Genomic DNA, 17,887 nt, shown 5'->3' on the forward strand with positions numbered 1-17,887 from the left:
AAAGACCCGTGGCCAACAACCTCCAATATGGTTTTGTAGAATTCTGCAGGTTATGTACATTGCCCTGTGTTCCTCCAAAGGAAAGTAAGGCAAGACATCCTTAGAAATGGCTCCACAGCATTAAACTTGGAGGGAGGAAACGACTGATTTCCTCCATGGTACCATATTCTACAAACCCTGTCTCAAGAACTCTCCAGAAGCCTCTGTCACTTGTCTTAGAATAAACCCCTGCATTCCCTGGGTCCTGGACTTGCCTCTGCTACTCCTGCTCTCCCTTTCACTAATAGATAGTGGTAAACAAAGAAGGAAGTGACAAAGGCCTAAAGGAAGTAGCAGAGGAGTTAACAGCAAAGAGGACAGAGCCGGTTGCCTCAGTTTGAATCGTGACTTTGCCAACTGCTGTGTGACCTTAGGCAAGTTACTTAACTTCTCTGAACCTCATGTTCCTCATTTGTAAAATGGAGATAATCCAAGTGTACACCCCATAGGCTTATGAAGAGAATTAAGTGAATTAGGACTTGCAAAGGGCTTGGAACAACGCCTAACACTAAGTGCATATAAACTGTTTAGTTCTAATTCCTTTTATTAAGCAGTACTGTTTCTGAGATTTTGCTGGAGTGGCCTTCTGATATGACAAAACCTTCTTCAATACTTCCACCACAACAGATATGCGAAGTGACCTATGACCTAGCCACATCCCTATTTTGTCTGTAAAACAGTTACCTAACCGTACACCTAGTGTAAGAGTACTTCATATGAGAAATTCCTCATATCAAGGAAGAAGTGTGATAGCCTCAGACAAGCATATTTCATACCTGGATATCACGACAGGACAGCAGTAAATTAATGACGATGTCTGAGGTCAGAACGTCGGTATTGTCCGTGCGGAGCTTGATGCGAGCCAGCTCCTTCGTCAGTGCATCACCCTGGTATTTCCCTCTGGCTCACCGGATGTCATTTAACAAGGTCTCTTTGTAATAAGCACTGGAGAGGAAAACAAGAAAACCTCCAGTCGCATCCATGTGCATCCAGGACTGTGTTGCCCTTAGCAGCTCAAACAAACTTGGCTCTCGTTGACAGGACTTAGGCTAACACATGGGGGCCTCGCCCAGACCTCAGACTCCCTGCATCAGCAAACAGGAGACACGTCCTATTTGTGAGTGACATTCTGCAAAAACTCACCACTAAACAGTAACAAAGAAATATCAGTTCATTATGACCTTGAAAATATTTTCAAACTTGACCCCATATGTATCTGGATGACCCACAGGACTTGCTACCCACCCCAGCCCATCCCCCTCTCTCTGGTATTTTCAAACACAAAGACGACAAGAAAGTACCTTATTTGAATAGTAATTTCCCCCATGGTTAAGAGATTTTCACAAAGCTGAACAAAACTCCAAAGCCATGAAACAGAGTAAAATGAGAACTTCTTTAAAATGTATCTATCAGGTGTCCCAAGCTAGTAATCACAAAGCTTTCTGCAGCTGGTCGAGAGCCAGAACCTGGATGTGTCCACGAGCAATCCAAGAAGCTGTGCCTGGACGCTTACGGGCAACCTCGGCCTTTTACCCCATACTCCCCTTGTCATTTTTGACAGCCAGAGTGCTTTTCTTTTCTTTTTTTTTTTTTTTTTTTTTTGCGGTATGCAGGCCTCTCACTGTTGTGGCCTCTCCTGTTGCGGAGCACAGGCTCCGGACGCACAGGCTCAGCGGCCATGGCTCACGGGCCCAGCCGCTCCGGGGCATGTGGGATCCTCCCGGACCGGGGCACGAACCCGTGTCCCCTGCATCGGCAGGTGGACTCTCAACCACTGCGCCACCAGGGAAGCCCCAGAGTGCTTTTCTGTAAGCAAATATAAGACATAAAACTTCCTTCATGTGGGCGTCTAGATAATAATAGGGATGTATGACATTTCGAGCAGTTTAAATCCACACTGGAATGTCTCACCATAGCCCCTCAAAGAACCAATGCTAGTATCTGGTATTTGGTTTAAAATCTTTAAAAATGACCGAATTTGGTATACAGAGGCCAACTTACAATGACCATAGATTGACTTAAATATGTTGTCTACGCTCCAAGTAATTTTTTTTTTATGGAGAATGGGCATTGCCAAGCTGTAATACTGTCAACCCATTAAGCAGCTCAAATGTTTTAACTGTAGGCAGTAAAATTAGGCTGTTTATTAAAAAGAATAGGTTCAGTAAGTAAACTCTTCAGAGAATGAAAAACAACACCTAAGAATAACAAATGTCACTTTTAATAGTTATAAAACTATGTCAAAAAAAGTGTTTACTGTACACAGCCTGGTCCAATGCTTATAATAAAATCTCAATGAACATTTCAGGAATTAAGCGATGTCCCACAGAAAGTGCTCTGATAAAATTATCAGTGCATTGCTTTAATTTTTATTTCCTTGTTTGTCTATTGCTTATTACCCCAATGATGAGCAAATTAGCAGATTCTACTAATGTTTAAAATTCTATGATTAATCAAATGAGTCATTAAGTTGGGTGACAGCCATTGTCCATTTGCTGGACTATAAAGGCATCAAAGCTATTAAAGTATTATTAGTTCAGCCTGACAAGTAAAAAATTTATACTTTAGTTTAGACTTGTTTTCAAGGGTAATTCTGAAAAATAGTTGGGTTTTTTTGTGTGTGTGTGGTACGCGGGCCTCTCACCGTTGTGGCCTCTCCCGTTGTGGAGCACAGGCTCCGGACGCACAGGCTCAGCGGCCATGGCTCACGGGCCCAGCTGCTCCGCAGCATGTGGGATCTTCCAGGACCGGGGCACGAACCCATGTCCCCTGCATCGGCAGGAGGACTCTCAACCACTGCGCCACCAGGGGAGCCCCTGAAAAATAGTTTTAATAAACTAAGAAACCTAATAAGAATGGTAACTTGTAAGTAAATGAACAAAACACTGAATTAATTATGGCTTGGAGACATCATATATGTAATAAACATGCAGCCATTTCTGCTTCTGGTAACCAGGGAAGATGTTGCTAATCAATGTGGACTTAGAAATGGCTTCAGGGACTTCCCTGGTGGTGCAGTGGTTAAGAATCCACCTGCCAATGCAGGGGACACGGGTTCGAGCCCTGGTCTTGGAAGATCCCACACGCCGCAGAGCAACTAAGCCTGCCCGCCACAACTACTGAGCCCACGCACCACAACTACTGAAGCCTGTGTGCCTAGAACCCGTGCTCCACAACAAGAGAAGCCACTGCAATGAGAAGCCCGCACACCGCAATGAAGAGTAGCCCCCGCTCGCCATGACAAGAGAAAGCCCGTGCACAGCAACAAAGACCCAATACAGCCGAAAATAAATAAATAAATAATTTTTTTAAAAGATTAAAAAAAAAAAGAAATAGCTTCAAACCCCTTTTCCACACAGGGCTCTGGGTAGCCTTCATCAATCTATCAAAGTTGGTACTTGAGCTGAAAATTTATCTGCCATCCCTGTTACAGATGTTTTAAACCATAAGCCCCATTTACCCTCTCATTAACCCTTGCCAGGTATCCGGTAGTTCAAGGAGTGGAATCAACTAACAGGTATTTCAAGTTCTCTGAAATTAAACCAAATCAAACGAGTTGTTTTCCTACTGAAACATACATGAAGTGAATGAGAAACAAACTTGAATCTACTTCTTGCAAAGACCTTGCTCATCTAGCAGACTCAAGCTAGCCTACTTGCTTGTCAGACCTGAAAAGATGATACTGAGAGAGTTCTCTCCCTGAGCTTCACTAAAATGTTCACTGTGCAATAAGACAATAGTTAGCAAGGGGGGACTGAAAGAGGCTTTCCAGGGATGTGCTGCAAAAGGTCTCCCATTTGCTTTCTATGTTGGCATGTGGTCACATATGTCTGGGTTTCCAGTCTTCTTTTCCCATTACAATCTGTAGCAGAAACTCTGTGTCCAGAGAAGAGGTGACAGGATAGAAAAAGAGAACAGACTGTTAACAAGTGTGCACCTCACACCAACCCTACAGTAGTAACGCTCCACAGTTCGGGGAGTCACAATGCAAGCCACAGGGACGTGTGGTCCCTTACATCTCATTTTAAGTCAGTTCTGCCAGTGCTTCGGATTTTCATTTGTTTTGGAAGGACAAATCCTTCTTGAGACGTAACTTTCAGGAATAAATTCTTTAAATTGGCCGCAGGCAAGAAAAAAACCCCAAAACTGGATCCTTTGGTTTAGAAGAAGAATTTTTCTGCCTTCAAGTTTTAGAACAGGGATGTTTTAAGGACTGGTTTCTTGAGCACTGAGGCTCAAAGAGGTGAGCTAACTGTTCCAAGGCTACACTGTGAAGAATCGCCTGAGCTAGGATCCAAACCCAAACCTGTCAACTCTTGAATCACTACTCCACACCTTCTCTGACATAAATCTACCAAGAACACGTCACAGGACACGCCAAGGTCAGGATGGCTTCAGCTTGACTAAGTACATGCCGACTTTTACAGCACAAGGACTTATGGTTGGAATGACTTTGCTGACGCATTTTAACAACCTTAACAGCTGATTGGTAGTAGGGAGGAAATCACGTTCAGAAATGACCTTGAAACACAGAATCTCAGAGTTGAAAGAGCATGAAAGAAAATCAGTGGCTTAAGTTCCTTATTTTCTAGATGAGAAAACAGCTACAGAAAAGTTATTTGTCAAGGTCATACAGGGAGTTGGAGCCAAACACAAGCTCAACCCTGACCTCAACTCCAGTTTTATTCTCTTTTGGTTACACCTCAACGGCCCAACTTAGTGAGCCAGTAAGGAACACTGGATTCCAGGATGACTTCAAAATAATTGGTCGGGGTTCCCCACTCTCTGGGCACTAAGGTCTCTTGAAGTTACGTCACCTCCATGGATGTGAAAGGGAAATTCTGGCAAAGCTCCCAGCGTTGTTGACGGTTGATGGGAATTACCATGAGGTCACATGGATGTCCTTGAGGAGGCTAGTAAACCTGTCCACCAGGGGCACACACAGTGGACCCAGGATGGTGTCCCAGTTGGGCTGCATGTACTCCGAGGCACGTCTCTGAGCGTCACTCTCGCAGCAAAAATAATCAGCGCATGGTGTCATGATGTACGGGATGAAATAATAATTCCACTAGATGCCTGGGAAAAAGAAACAAAAATGTTTCACGAAATAATTGATGCAGAAGCACAGCTGTGGACTTGGGCAGGTGGAACCTTGGTGGGACACGAAAGGAGAAAATGACGATGAACAACTTGCACAATACGACTATGAATCTATCATACGCAAAACAGGAAACCACTCAATTTCACAAGCTCTAACACATGGACATAAGACAAAAATTTGGTTTCAAACACTGAACTGATCTGTATATGTTTCTGAACTTCATCAGCAAAGATTTTAGGGTTTTAAGTCTCAGAAATTACATCATTTCATTACATATCCCCCCAAATCAGAGGGAACTTCAGCCCAATGATAACAAGGATTACAATGTAAAGGCTTATTTTCTTTCTTTCAGCATAGGTGGAAAAGCCTTGTTATTTGATAATTTAACCACAGGTGAACTATTTATAAACTCTGTTGAGTAAAAACTGTTTTGCAGGAAGCAGATATTAATAAATATGATTAGTTTCAGAGATGTTTTGAAAAAAAGGATCTGTTTAAAATTTTTTATATTGTCAAACAATAGTCAAGTAAAACAGTATCTTTTTTCTATGGAATAATCATGACTCACAGTCAAATTGTAATCCTTTGTAAAGCATAAACACCACCTTTAAATAGCATTAAGCCCATGCTCAGTTTTTAGCATATTTGGAGGACTAAAATATGTTTTTATATGACATTCATCTATCATAGTCAATCTTTTGTCTATACTGTCATAAAAAGCAACTAGGTTAAAATTTCAGACTCTCTAATTCCTTCATCTTCACTAAGTTTTAAAGAACTTACATGATGCCAGAAATAATTCATCCGACTTCTTCCCTTTAATTTTTTAAACTAAGGGAGTTATCTAGGAATTTTGGCATAATGCAGACATAACCTTGGGAAGTACACTTTCACCAAGAATGAGAAGTCAAAGAAGCAACACAGTTTCATCTAAATTAAAAAGAAATTCATTCATCACAGAGACAACTGTCAGAATGCTACAATCTCGGATCAAACAGAAGTCTTGGGAAAACTTTCCACATTGGGGAACTAGCTTAGAACAAATATGTGACAGACATTTTAAAGTTTTCCTTTTGAATAAGATTTGCTTACACAAGGACAGGTGGCATTCTTAATTCTATCTAAATTCAAAATACAAATAATTGTCCTGCAATTCTCTCCCTCTTTCGTATCTTCTAGGGCATCTGTAGCCCTGTCACGACATGTCTTTAGGCCCTAAAATAATTCGTTAAGCAAAAATGACTAGTGATGCCCCACTCAGCCATATTTGAGACTGTCAGCAAACTTCTTCTGTCAAAGGCCAGATGGTAAATATTTCTGGTTTTGTGGGCCATATAATTTCTACTGCAACTACTCGACTCTGCTGTTACAGCATGAAAGCAGCTGCAGACAACATGTAAACACACAAGCATGGCTGTGTCCCAATAAAACTTTATTTATGGGCACAAATTTGAATTTCATATTTTCACATGTCCTGAAGTATTCTTCATCTTCTGATTTTTTTTCCAAGCATTTAAAACTGTAAAGCCCAATGGGAGCTCACAGGTCATACCAAAACAGGTGGTGGGCCAACCCTTGTCTAACACTAAGCTTCCTGATGTTTCATGATTCCTGATAATAGGTTTGATGAGAGTACTTACCCTGCTGCAAAACAGCAGCTGGATACTGTCCCTGTGGACACTAGATATTGGGGTTAAACACCTCAAACTACAAATGTCAGTCTGTTACAAAGAGAAGTAGCAAAATTTTTGGTGTGCTGGTGATAACTGGGGAATAGGAGGAACAAAGACCCTTCCCCCTCTAGTAATATCTTCAAATTCTCAAAGACAGGTTCAAATTGCCCAGCAAAGTAAGGTTTTGGTAGGTTAGAGATGAATTTCTCCATCATCTATAACAAGAAAGCCATGTTGCTAAAGTTAATTAAATTAAATGCCATTTATACACTCAGAAGTTAAACTGCTTGCTCTTCTACCTGAAAATGGTCGAGTTTATGGTAAAAGATTTCCCAGTTCAGACTAAGAGGGAGAAAAGAGCTGTGTGAATCAGTGAAGTCCAGAAGGTAAAAAAGAAAAAAAAAATCCTTGAAGAAATAGAATTTGCTATTTTCAAAAAGTTAGAGTTAGGCTGGAGGTGTGTGGAGCTCCTCAGATCCCCTCCCCAGAAAAACATAACTTGTAACAAATATTTTTAAAAAACCATTTAAAGTCTCTATAAGTTGTCTTAAGAACATACAGCAAATGGAGAAACCTTTACTCGAGAAAATTGATTAAATCTTGATAAAAAGACTGAGACTCTAGTATTTGAGCTATAACCTGCTCTTCCCCTACCCTCGAGCCCAGAGTGACAATTCTACTCTGGATGGGCATAGCCAAGAAGATGGGACCCCCTCCCACCCTCAGCTTCAAGTCTAGGGTGGCAGTTTCTCCCTGAGCAGGCTAAGCCACCAGCATCCTCATTCCCCACAGCCCTGTCCTGTAGAAGCTCTATTCCAGGCAAGCATGGTCAAGAGGACCAGGGCTCCATTTCTCCACCGCATTCCCACTTGTATGGCAGAAGCTCTATCTTAGATGAAATAGGCCAAGAATACTGGGCCCTGATCATCTATGTCCCAGCTCACATAGGGCAAAGGTTCCATGCCAAGAGAGGCAAGCTGAGAAGATCAGGGACTGCTACCCTTTACCAGCACCCCGCTCATAGCAGAGTATCACTCTGAGAGAGGCAGGCTGCTACCCCCAACTCCCCAGCTCTGGAGCGGTGGTGCAGAGGCTCTGCCTAGGGTAGAGGCATGCTATAAGAACAGAGAGCTTTGCAGCTCTCCCTAAGGGGACTGACTTTATGTGAAACATAGCATGGAGAAGTTCAAACCTACAGGCACTGTCAAAGACAATGGAGATTTTTATGGCAAGAAATTAAGAGGAGGCTGGTAGCTCCATGATAGCAATGGGTGAAAGGTAGACAAGCTAGAAGTTTAACAAAGAGAAACAGGGGAAGAGAGAGTTATGAAAGGCTTCCTGTGGTCAGAGTGAACCTTAAAGACCAGCTTTAAAAACTACCCCTGCAAAGCAGCCCAATGTTAATGATATTAGACTGTGAAACATTTATGTCTCCGGTGATTGGCAAAAACAATAAAGCAATCAGCTAACAATTAGGGGAGACTAACAACTGGATGTAATATCAATAGAGGAAGATCAGTCAGAAACTTAACAGGGAAACTGGGGAAAGATACAGTCAAAGAGAGCCCAGCTATAACCACTGTCATCCCCAGGTGGGCATGGGAGGGTTAGGGTAGCTGTGTGCATGTTCAAGGCTGCACCTTCTGAGGAGTGACATCAGAGGCTGCACACTGGAGGAAATAGGCTTCACTGAACTAGTCCAGCAAAGTCACTAAACAAATAAACCAGCAAACAGGAACAAGTTTCAGAGGCAGGAGGGAGAAAAGTCAGTATCCAGAGTTGCTACATTATCTAAAATGTCTAGTTTTCAGCAACAAAAAATACAAAACATGCAAAGAAACAGGACAGTGTGATCTGTACACAGGAGAAACAGCAGGCACCAAGTAACTGCCTTTGAAAGGACCCAGGTATTGGACTTTGGAGACAAAGACTTGAAAACTGCTATTATACATATGTTCAAAGAACTAAGGGAAACCATACTTAACAAATTAAAGGTATAACTACAATGCATCATCAAATACAGAATATCAATGAAAAGTCAGGAATTACCAAAGAAGAAGCAAATGGAAATTCTGGACTTAAAAAGCATAATAACCAAAATTAAAAATTCACTGAAGGGGCCCCCAACAGGAAATTTAAGTGGAAGAAAGAATCAGTAAACTTGTAGACAGATCAATAGGGATTATGCAAACTGAAGAACAGAGAGAAAAAAGAATGAAGAAAAATGAACAGAGCCTCAAAGAAATGTGGGACACCATCAAGTGCACCAACAAACACAACTCATAATGGGAGTCCTGAAAGGAGAGGAAAGCAGCAGAAAAATACTGAAAGAAATCATTGCTGAAAACTTCACAAATTTGATTAAATGAATCTACATATCCAAGAAGTTAAATAAATTCCAAGTAGGATAAACTCAAAGAGATCCACACCCAGATACACTGTAGTCAAAACTGTGAAAGACAAAGTCTTGAAAACAGCAAGAGAAACAAGTTTCTTATTGTGTACAAGGGCAACCCAATAAAAAACATCTGACTTTTCATCAGAAACCGTGAATGCTAGAAGGCAGCAGGACAACATATTCAAAGTGATGAGAGAAAAAAAAGTGAACCAAAAATCTTATATCTAGCAAAACTATCTTTTAAAAATGGAGACGAGGGACTTCCCTGGCAGTCCAGTGGTTAAGACTCCGCACTCCCAATGCAAGGGGGATGGGTTTGATCCCTGGTTGGGGAAATAAGATCCTGCACGTTGTGTGGTGCACCCTTAAAAAAAAATCAATCTAAAAATAAAGGTGAATCTAACATCACTGAAAGTATACAAAGTCTCTAGAGAAAATTTCAACACCCTCATAAAGGATCTGAAAGAAAATCTGAGGGGAAATAAAGACATTTTCAGGTAAACAAAAACTGAGATAATTTGTTCCTAGCAGATCTATCTTACAAAAAATATTAAAGGAAGCTCTTCAGGCTAAAAGCAAGTGACACCAGACTAATTTTAATTCACATGATAAAAACAAAGTATGCAATATAGTTAGTTATACAGGTAATTGTAAGAGACAATATAGTTGCTAATTTCTTCTTTCTTAACTGGTTTAAAAGACAATTGCATAAGATGATGTATATAATCATATGTTGGGGCCTGTAACATATAGATATGTAATATATTTGACACTAGAAGTACAAAAGATGCAGGTGGAAACAAAGCTGTATTGGAATAAGGAAATAGCACCATTTGGTAACTTGAATCCACAGAAACAAATGAAAAGAATCAGAAATGGTAAACAAACAGGTTAGTGTAACTCTATAAGTACTTATTTTCCTTTCTTCTCTCAGCTTTGTTAAAAGATAATATTATACAGAGTAATAATTCTAACAAAAATACATACAAAGGTTACAACTAAATAAACCTGAGTATCCATAAGAGGTAGGTAAGGTGAAGGTGCAGGAATCCAACCTATTTGGATAGAATTGTTACAGGTTTTAAAACTATTTCCAAAACAAATATTTCTGCTGAAATCTTGACAGTCTTCCTTTAGCAAACCTATTCTACCCAAATAGCACAAAAGTTAACTTTGCCCCAGTCCTGCTCTAATCCTCAATAATGAGGTGTGAAAAAATAAGATTTTGACAAATATATGCTCTTTGCTGCCACAGGTTATGGCTCAAGTGGGCAGAGCAGCAGTGGTGGAGGCTGGTGAAAGCCTGCCCACAGCTGGAGTGGATCTGATTCTCTGAGCAAACATTTAGCCTCCGTTTGAGAAAATAAGGAGAAAGAAAGGGAACGCATGAACTCTGAAAACAACTGAACAAGTTTAATGAACAGGACTGAGGAGACAGCAGGCATCTGGAGCCTTGGGAAAGTAAAAATACTTCCTTTGAGAAAATCTTTCATAAAGTGTATATAGAAGTTTAAGAAATTTTACAGAAGGAAATTGGGGCTCATGACTACATTTTAAAAAGCAATTCCTAAACTTCCAAATGAAAGCACAGGCTCTTGAGTGCAGTACTTTTGTTCTTACAAAGAATAGGCCCAAACATCTTCAAATGATGGAACACATTCAGACTTTTGTTGGTGGGGGAGACCCAAAATTAAAAAGAAAAACATTGATTAGCATAACACATGTTCAATAGCAAACCAGGCTTGGATATTTGTAATTGTTACATGTATAAATGGAAACATCTCAAGAATCCAGCTCATTAAAACAAACGTAACAAAGGCAGCTTAGTCTCCTACATAAAGGGGCATTAGAACCAGTATGCTAGGCACATAACTATGTAAACTCTTATTCCAAACACTCTTCAAGTATTTCCAAAAGGATGATTGTGATACAGTAAGTGAAGTCAGAGAGCAGAGTAAAAGCCACTGGTCTCTAACACCACGAGGGTGGGGAGTAGAGGAATCTGTCCTCTGAAGCTTTTAGTTCTAAACTTAGCAACTGAGATTTCCCAAACTACTACCATCTACAAATATCACCACAGTGAACAGTTCATCCCGTAGCATCACTAGGTTAAATAACAGGTATCTTTAAAAAAGCTCTCATTACAAAAGTGTGGTTATAAAAATGCCAAAGGGCTTCCCTGGTGGCGCAGTGGTTGAGAGTCCACCTGCCGATGCACGGGACACGGGTTCGTGCCCCGGCCCGGGAAGATTCCACATGCCGCGGAGCGGCTGGGCCCGTGAGCCGTGGCCACTGAGCCTGCGCGTCCGGAGCCTGTGCTCCGCGACGGGAGAGGCCACAGCAGTGAGAGGCCCGCGTACCGCAAACATAAATAAATAAATAAATAAATAAATAAATAAATGCCATAATTTTTAATGCCTGCCTAATATACCAACTGGTGAATATATATAATGTACTTCATCATTCTATTATTTAACTTTGTTTTGAAATTTTTCTTACTATACACTGAGATGAACACCTTTGCATATGGCATCTTTACACTGTGGTCTCTTCCTAAGAATAGCTTCCCAGGAGTGAGATTACTAGAGCAAGTTTAAGGTTCTTGATACGTGTGGCCAAGTTGCTGTCAAAAAGGATGGAACAATTTATACTCCCACTGGTAGTGTATGAAGGCACTTCAATTTCATCACTGTCTCAGGAGAGCTGGGTAGTGGGGTTTTTTTTTCACATTTGCTAAGTTATGTAAAAAAGAAATAACTTATGATTATTGAAATAGGAAGTCAGTATCATATCAGCTCAAGCATAGCAAGATAGTGGACAATTTGTATAGCCAAAGATTGAATCCCAACGCTGCTCCATACTAGATGACGACCTTGGAAAATGTACTTATCCACCTAAACCTCAGTTTTCTCATGTTTAAAATGAAGACAATAATACTGTCAATTTCTTTAAGTGATAGAGGTTTAAAGACAGTCATGGAACATAGTGGACATCCAATAAAAGTATTAGCTATGTTAGACCAGACCAGACTGGGAATTCTGAACCCAGAGCTCATTAATTCTTGGGGGTCTGCGAACTTGAATGAGAAAAAAAAATTCCACCTCTGTCATCATTTGCCTTTAATTGAAATGCAACAGAGCCTTCGATCAGGAATGTAGGTAACCCATTCTTGTTTTAGCAGGACATGGGACTTTGTTACTAATAGAAATCACTGAATTTTTCATGTCATATTACAGTTCCTGCAGAGATCTCAAAATAACTTTTATACTTATCACTACTCCAAAATTATGACAGTTTTTAGACTTGCTGCTTCATTTTATTATTTGAGACATTAGTAAAGGAGGACATAGATTACAATATACAACTTTAAAAATATTTTTGATAACTATATTTTAGTATAAATATAGTCATACTGAAATATAGTTGGTCTCCTTTGTAATCCTTTGTATTTATTTAAGCACTTTAAGATACATTCTGAGAAGGGGTCCATAGGCTCCTCCAGACTGACAAAGGAGTCCCAGGCCCCCAAAATGTAAGAAACCCTGCTCTGGACTCCAAGCAGATGTTTCACATAGAACAGCCTACCTGTAGCCCTAAAACATCAGAGATTCTTCAGTGGGCCTCATATATGAACATTTCCATGATAATAGTGTGAGTCCCATCCATAAACAACTGTCTGGATTCTCCAGGACAGCCCAGGAGAGCAGAGCATGTTGGGGTCTCAACCTAATTGCCCATCAGGTTCAACCATGGCCACTAACCAAGAACACATGGGACGCACCCCCCAGCAGGCTCCTCTGCAGGCACCCTGTGCAGGAAGGTCAGCGGCCCAGGAAGGCCAGCACAGAAACACAAGTGAAGGGGCCTCATTACACCAGCGCTTAGTTTTGTTTGTGGCTAGCAGCAGCTCACATAGTTGGTCAAAAACAGCACAAGTTTTATAAATTAATTCTTTGGAGCAAATAAAATGTGTAAGAATTTACCCCAACCAACTCATGATGAAACTTTCAGCTTGACTTTCCAGGGAACATTTTAAAAGTAATGATACAAACATTTAATCAGTCAACAAATGGCCTACTCAAAAGATAGGGGAAAAATCTAAGGCAGATGGAAGGTGGTTTGATACTACCCATGAGGTAAGCTGATTTCTGAGCACTTATGGAAGAATGCATATCTTGATTGCTGGCAGATTCAAGCTTTGGAGCTTAAATCTTGTAATACAAATGGACTGCAAATCCTTGGTGAAAACTAGAATTTAAACAGCATAGAAAATTGTTCCCAAGAAAATTTAGGGAGCAAATGCGCAAACCTAAGACAATTAAAAAATTATTTAACATAACCATGTCTGACAAAGTCAATTTATTAAGGAAGAAAATCTAGGTCAGGTACCACTCTAAAAAAAATGATTACAAGGTACAATTCTTTGTCTAGTCAGTTAAAGGAGAATTTTTAAAAATCAGCATGCATGTACATCAGGGAAATGCACTTTTTTAAGATCAATGCAAATAGCATTCTACATTGCTATCTTTCTATATTGGCCTGGTCATAAGAGGAACAAATGCATATACAGAAGCTGAGTAACAATTTCAATTGGATAATCAGACTATTGCGCCACTGAAAGGTGAATGAAGATATCCCTGCTGGAAACATGCCATGTAGCACCAACTGAGCTATTCCAAGAGTCCATCTGCTTTGTTCAAATAACAGAACGGCTATCATAAAGTCAGAGAATTATTTCAGAGCTGGCACAAATCACAGTAATCACCTTATTAATAATCATCTCATTTTATAAGGGAGGAAACCGATTCCCAGCAAGGTTAACCACCTGACCCACAGATGACCACAGAGCCAGGCAAATCTCATGTCCTCCCCATCCCTTCCTAGACTTCTTGTCACTAACTGTCAATCCAGCTTAATTCTGAAATATCCTCAAATAGACAGGGACATGACATACAAAAAAAAATGCCCAACACCAACAGATGAGTGAATGGTGAAGCTTATGGTATGTGAATTACATCCTAAAGAAAATAAATGGGTATCATGGGACACTAAAGACTTATTCAGTTGGTAGGCAGAATTAAATATTTCTATCTCAGTTCTGACATTGGCCCTGTGAAATGTGACATTACTCCTGTGATATTCAAGAGATACAGAGAAAAGTTTTATGGTTCACACCTCCAGAGTATTCCAACTTATTTTTTTATTTATTCAGAGTACTCCAATTTAAAAGAGAACACAGACCACAGGCATGAAGGGGAAAAAAAGACAAAAAAAAGACTTGAACAGAGAACTTAAGATGAGGTAGAAATAAAAAATAGCTATACAAATGAAATAAATATTCAAAGGGCAGAAATTTTTACATAAATCACATTCAATGCATAAAATAAAATTCTCCTTCTCCATCTACTATGAGAGCTAGCCTTCTTGTTTGAAATTGAGTCTTCACTAATAAAAGTGGTAGAAATTCTGATTCTGAATTCAGAAAACCCAAAGGATATGGAAAGTAGAAAAGAAATTTAATTGCCTTTCTACCAAAGTGTCCCTAAGCAATCTACATCATCCTTGGTAATTTTGGATCCCAAGCCAAAGCAAAATGAAGAACTGAGGAAGGCAAGAGGGCAGGACCAGGAGAAATTCTGTTATTCTAAACTTGAGGCCTCAGTGTGCTTGTAAGCCAGGTAAAAGACTTCCAGTATTGTAGGCAATACCCCCAATACTGCCAATGTCTGTTTCTCAAAGAATTTTCACTTCACTGGGATCATAGAGATAACTATTTTGATGGGAACAATGAGCTTCTTTTAAATCTCATTGGCTTTCCAGAGGAAAAAAATAATTACCTAGCCCAGAGGTCAAGAACCAGATTAGTTTTTTAATAAGGTGTTTTTTAGTAACATGATCCTAGCTTGGAAATTTAACTCTGCTTTTAAAAAACCATCTCTGGGGCCTCCCTGGTGGCGCAGTGGTTGAGAGTCCGCCTGCCGATGCAGGGGATACGGGTTCGTGCCCCGGTCTGGGAGGATCCCATATGCCGCGGAGCGGCTGGGCCCGTGAGCCATGGCCGCTGAGCCTGTGCGTCCGGAGCCTGTGCTCTGCAACGGGAGAGGCCACAACAGTGAGAGGCCCGCGTACAGCAAAAAAAAAAAAAAAAAAAAAAAAAACCATCTCTGATCTCTGGCCTTAGGACATGACAAATGAAAGCAAAATCTAGTTTACTTTGAACAATTTCTTCTACAAGTATTGGGTGGAAAACCTCATCTTCTGCTAGTAACTTTCCTAGGGAATAAGGAAGGTTTATGTCCCCATGCTTCCTCTCTGGTGAGGCTACACACAGCTTCCAAATAATTTCCCACCAATTCAAAGGAAAAAATTATTTCTGTGCATCTCAGCTTTCGAGGTACATGCTTAGTCTTGGGGCATATATGATTTACATATTTCTCAAGTAAAATGATTATAAGGTGGTGGACACTCAGGCGTACACCCACATCCCCCCTTCAACGAAGGACGTGCTGCCCCAGCTACCAGGAGCATTGTAGCTCTCACCCCTGCTGTCAGCCCCTTCTGGAACTGCCTCAGCTGCAGAGAGCACTTCACTCAATGTCGCTCTCCTTCCAGTGAGGGATGGATACAGGAGAATAAAGGCCTGGCCATCCCATCCCAACTCAGAACTACTCCAAAAGGTCATTACAGCTCAGAGCTCCCCAGGGGGGATCGGCCAAGGCTGCCACTGAGCCTGCATCCCAGTTGGATTTCTCTCCCTTCCCAGTCCTGCTTCCTGCCCTCCTCTCCCTCAGAGGTGATCCCAAGGGCACTCCTCAATAAATCTGTTCACTAAACTCAGTCTCAGAGTCTACTTCCTGGGGGGAATCAACCTGCAAAATATAAGGTAACTTTGAAAGTATGGTTATATTTACAAAGGAAAATTAAAACAAACAGAGAATACCTGTGGACTATGTACAATAATAACAAACTACCAGGAAGTTCCAAGGTTTCATAAATAAAGTAGTCTCTTGGGGTTGGCTACATTTTCACTCTTGTTTTCATAAAGGCTATATTTTCACTCTTATTTTTGATTGTTCATCATATAAATATGTCTTCTGAAGTGATAAAATGCTGAAAGCGTCTATCTTTGTTATCCCTAAAGCAGTAGAAGATAACCTAAGAATGAAAATAATGTATGAAAAGAAGTCATTTTTATGGATCTCTGATCAAAAGCTGAATTACATTTTAACTCAAATACTGAATTACGAAGCAAAATATGATGTGTTAAAGATTTCTGTGAAAGGTATTTCTTTTTAAAGTTTTTTTTTAATTTACTTATTAATTTATTTATTTTGGTTGTGCTGGGTCTTAGTTGCAGCAGGTGGGCTCCTTAGTTGCAACACATGGACTCCTTAGTTGCGGCATGTGAACTCTTAGTTGCAGCATGCATGTGGGATCTAGTTCCCTGACCAGGGATCGAACCTGGGCCCCCTGAATTGGGAGCGTGGAATCTTAACCACTGCGCCACAAGGGAAGTCCCGAAAGGTATTTTTTAAAAACAAATCTTGAAAAGGAAATTAAGAAAACAATTTCATTTACAAGAATATCCAAAGGAATAAAATATGCAGGAATAAATTTAACTGAGAAGGTAAAAGACTTGTACACAGAAAGCTATAAAACATTGCTGAAAGAAATTAAAGGGGACCTAAATAAATGGAAAGACACCCTGTGTTTTTGGATTGGAAGACTTAATATTGTTAAGTCTTAAAGTGATAAACAGATACAATGCAATCCCTATCAAAATTCCAATGGCCTGTTTTGTAGAAATGGAAAAGTTGATTCTCAAATTCATATGGAACTGCAAGTGGCCCCAGATGGCCAAAACTGTGTTGAAAAAGAAGAACAAAGTTGGAGGAATCAGATTTCCTAATTTCAAAATGTACTATAAAGGTACAGCAGTCAAAACAGCGTGGTACTGGCATTAAGGTAAACATACAAGTCAATGGAATAGAATTTCAAGTCCAGAAACAAACCCTTACATTTATGATCAGTTGGTTCTGACAAAGGTGCCAAGAAAATTCAATGGGGAAGGAATAGTCTTTTTAAGAAATGGTGCTGGGACATCTGGATAGCCACATGCAAAAGAAAGAAGCTGGACCCCTACCTCACACCAGACACAAAAATTACCTCAAAATGGGTCAGAGAAATAAACGTAAGAGCCAAAACTATAAAACTTTAAAAGGAAACATAGGAGTAAATTCTTCGTGACCTTGGGTTAGGCTAAGAGTTCTTAGGTACAACACCAAAAGCATGAGCCATAAAAGAAGTAATTGATAAAGTCTCTGATAAGAGCCTTGCTTCCAGAATACACAAAGAACTCTACAGCTCCACAGTAAGACTAAAAAATCCAACTAAAAATAAGCAAAAGACTTGAATAGACATTTCACCAAAAAAAGACTATGAATGGCTAATAAGCACATGAGAAGATGCTCAACATCATTACCCACTAGGGAAATACAAAACGACAATAGGATACCACTCCATACTCACTAAAATGGATATAATAAAAAGACAGACAATACCAAGTATTGATGAGGATGTGAAGAAGCCAGACCTCTCATTGCTGATGGAAATGTAAAACGGTACAGCCACCTTGAACATTATTTTGATAGTTTCTTACAAAGTCAAACATATATT

General features: G+C 40.2%; 1 protein-coding gene across 1 annotated transcript in view; it reads right to left on the reverse strand.

Moving 5' to 3' along the window:
• LOC309807771 (mitogen-activated protein kinase kinase kinase 15-like) overlaps positions 1 to 940 on the reverse strand; it is a 52,205-nt gene extending 51,265 nt beyond the window's left edge. Inside the window, exon 1 of the mRNA XM_082627696.1 lies at positions 816 to 940. The gene's annotated coding sequence lies outside the window, so the exon portion shown is untranslated. The remainder of the gene's footprint in view (positions 1 to 815) is intronic.
• Positions 941 to 17,887: the final 16,947 nt, after the last annotated feature.

Source organism: Mesoplodon mirus, assembly GCF_964341445.2.
Source record: "Mesoplodon mirus genome assembly, chromosome: 7".
Classification (NCBI taxonomy): Eukaryota; Metazoa; Chordata; class Mammalia; order Artiodactyla; family Ziphiidae; genus Mesoplodon; species Mesoplodon mirus.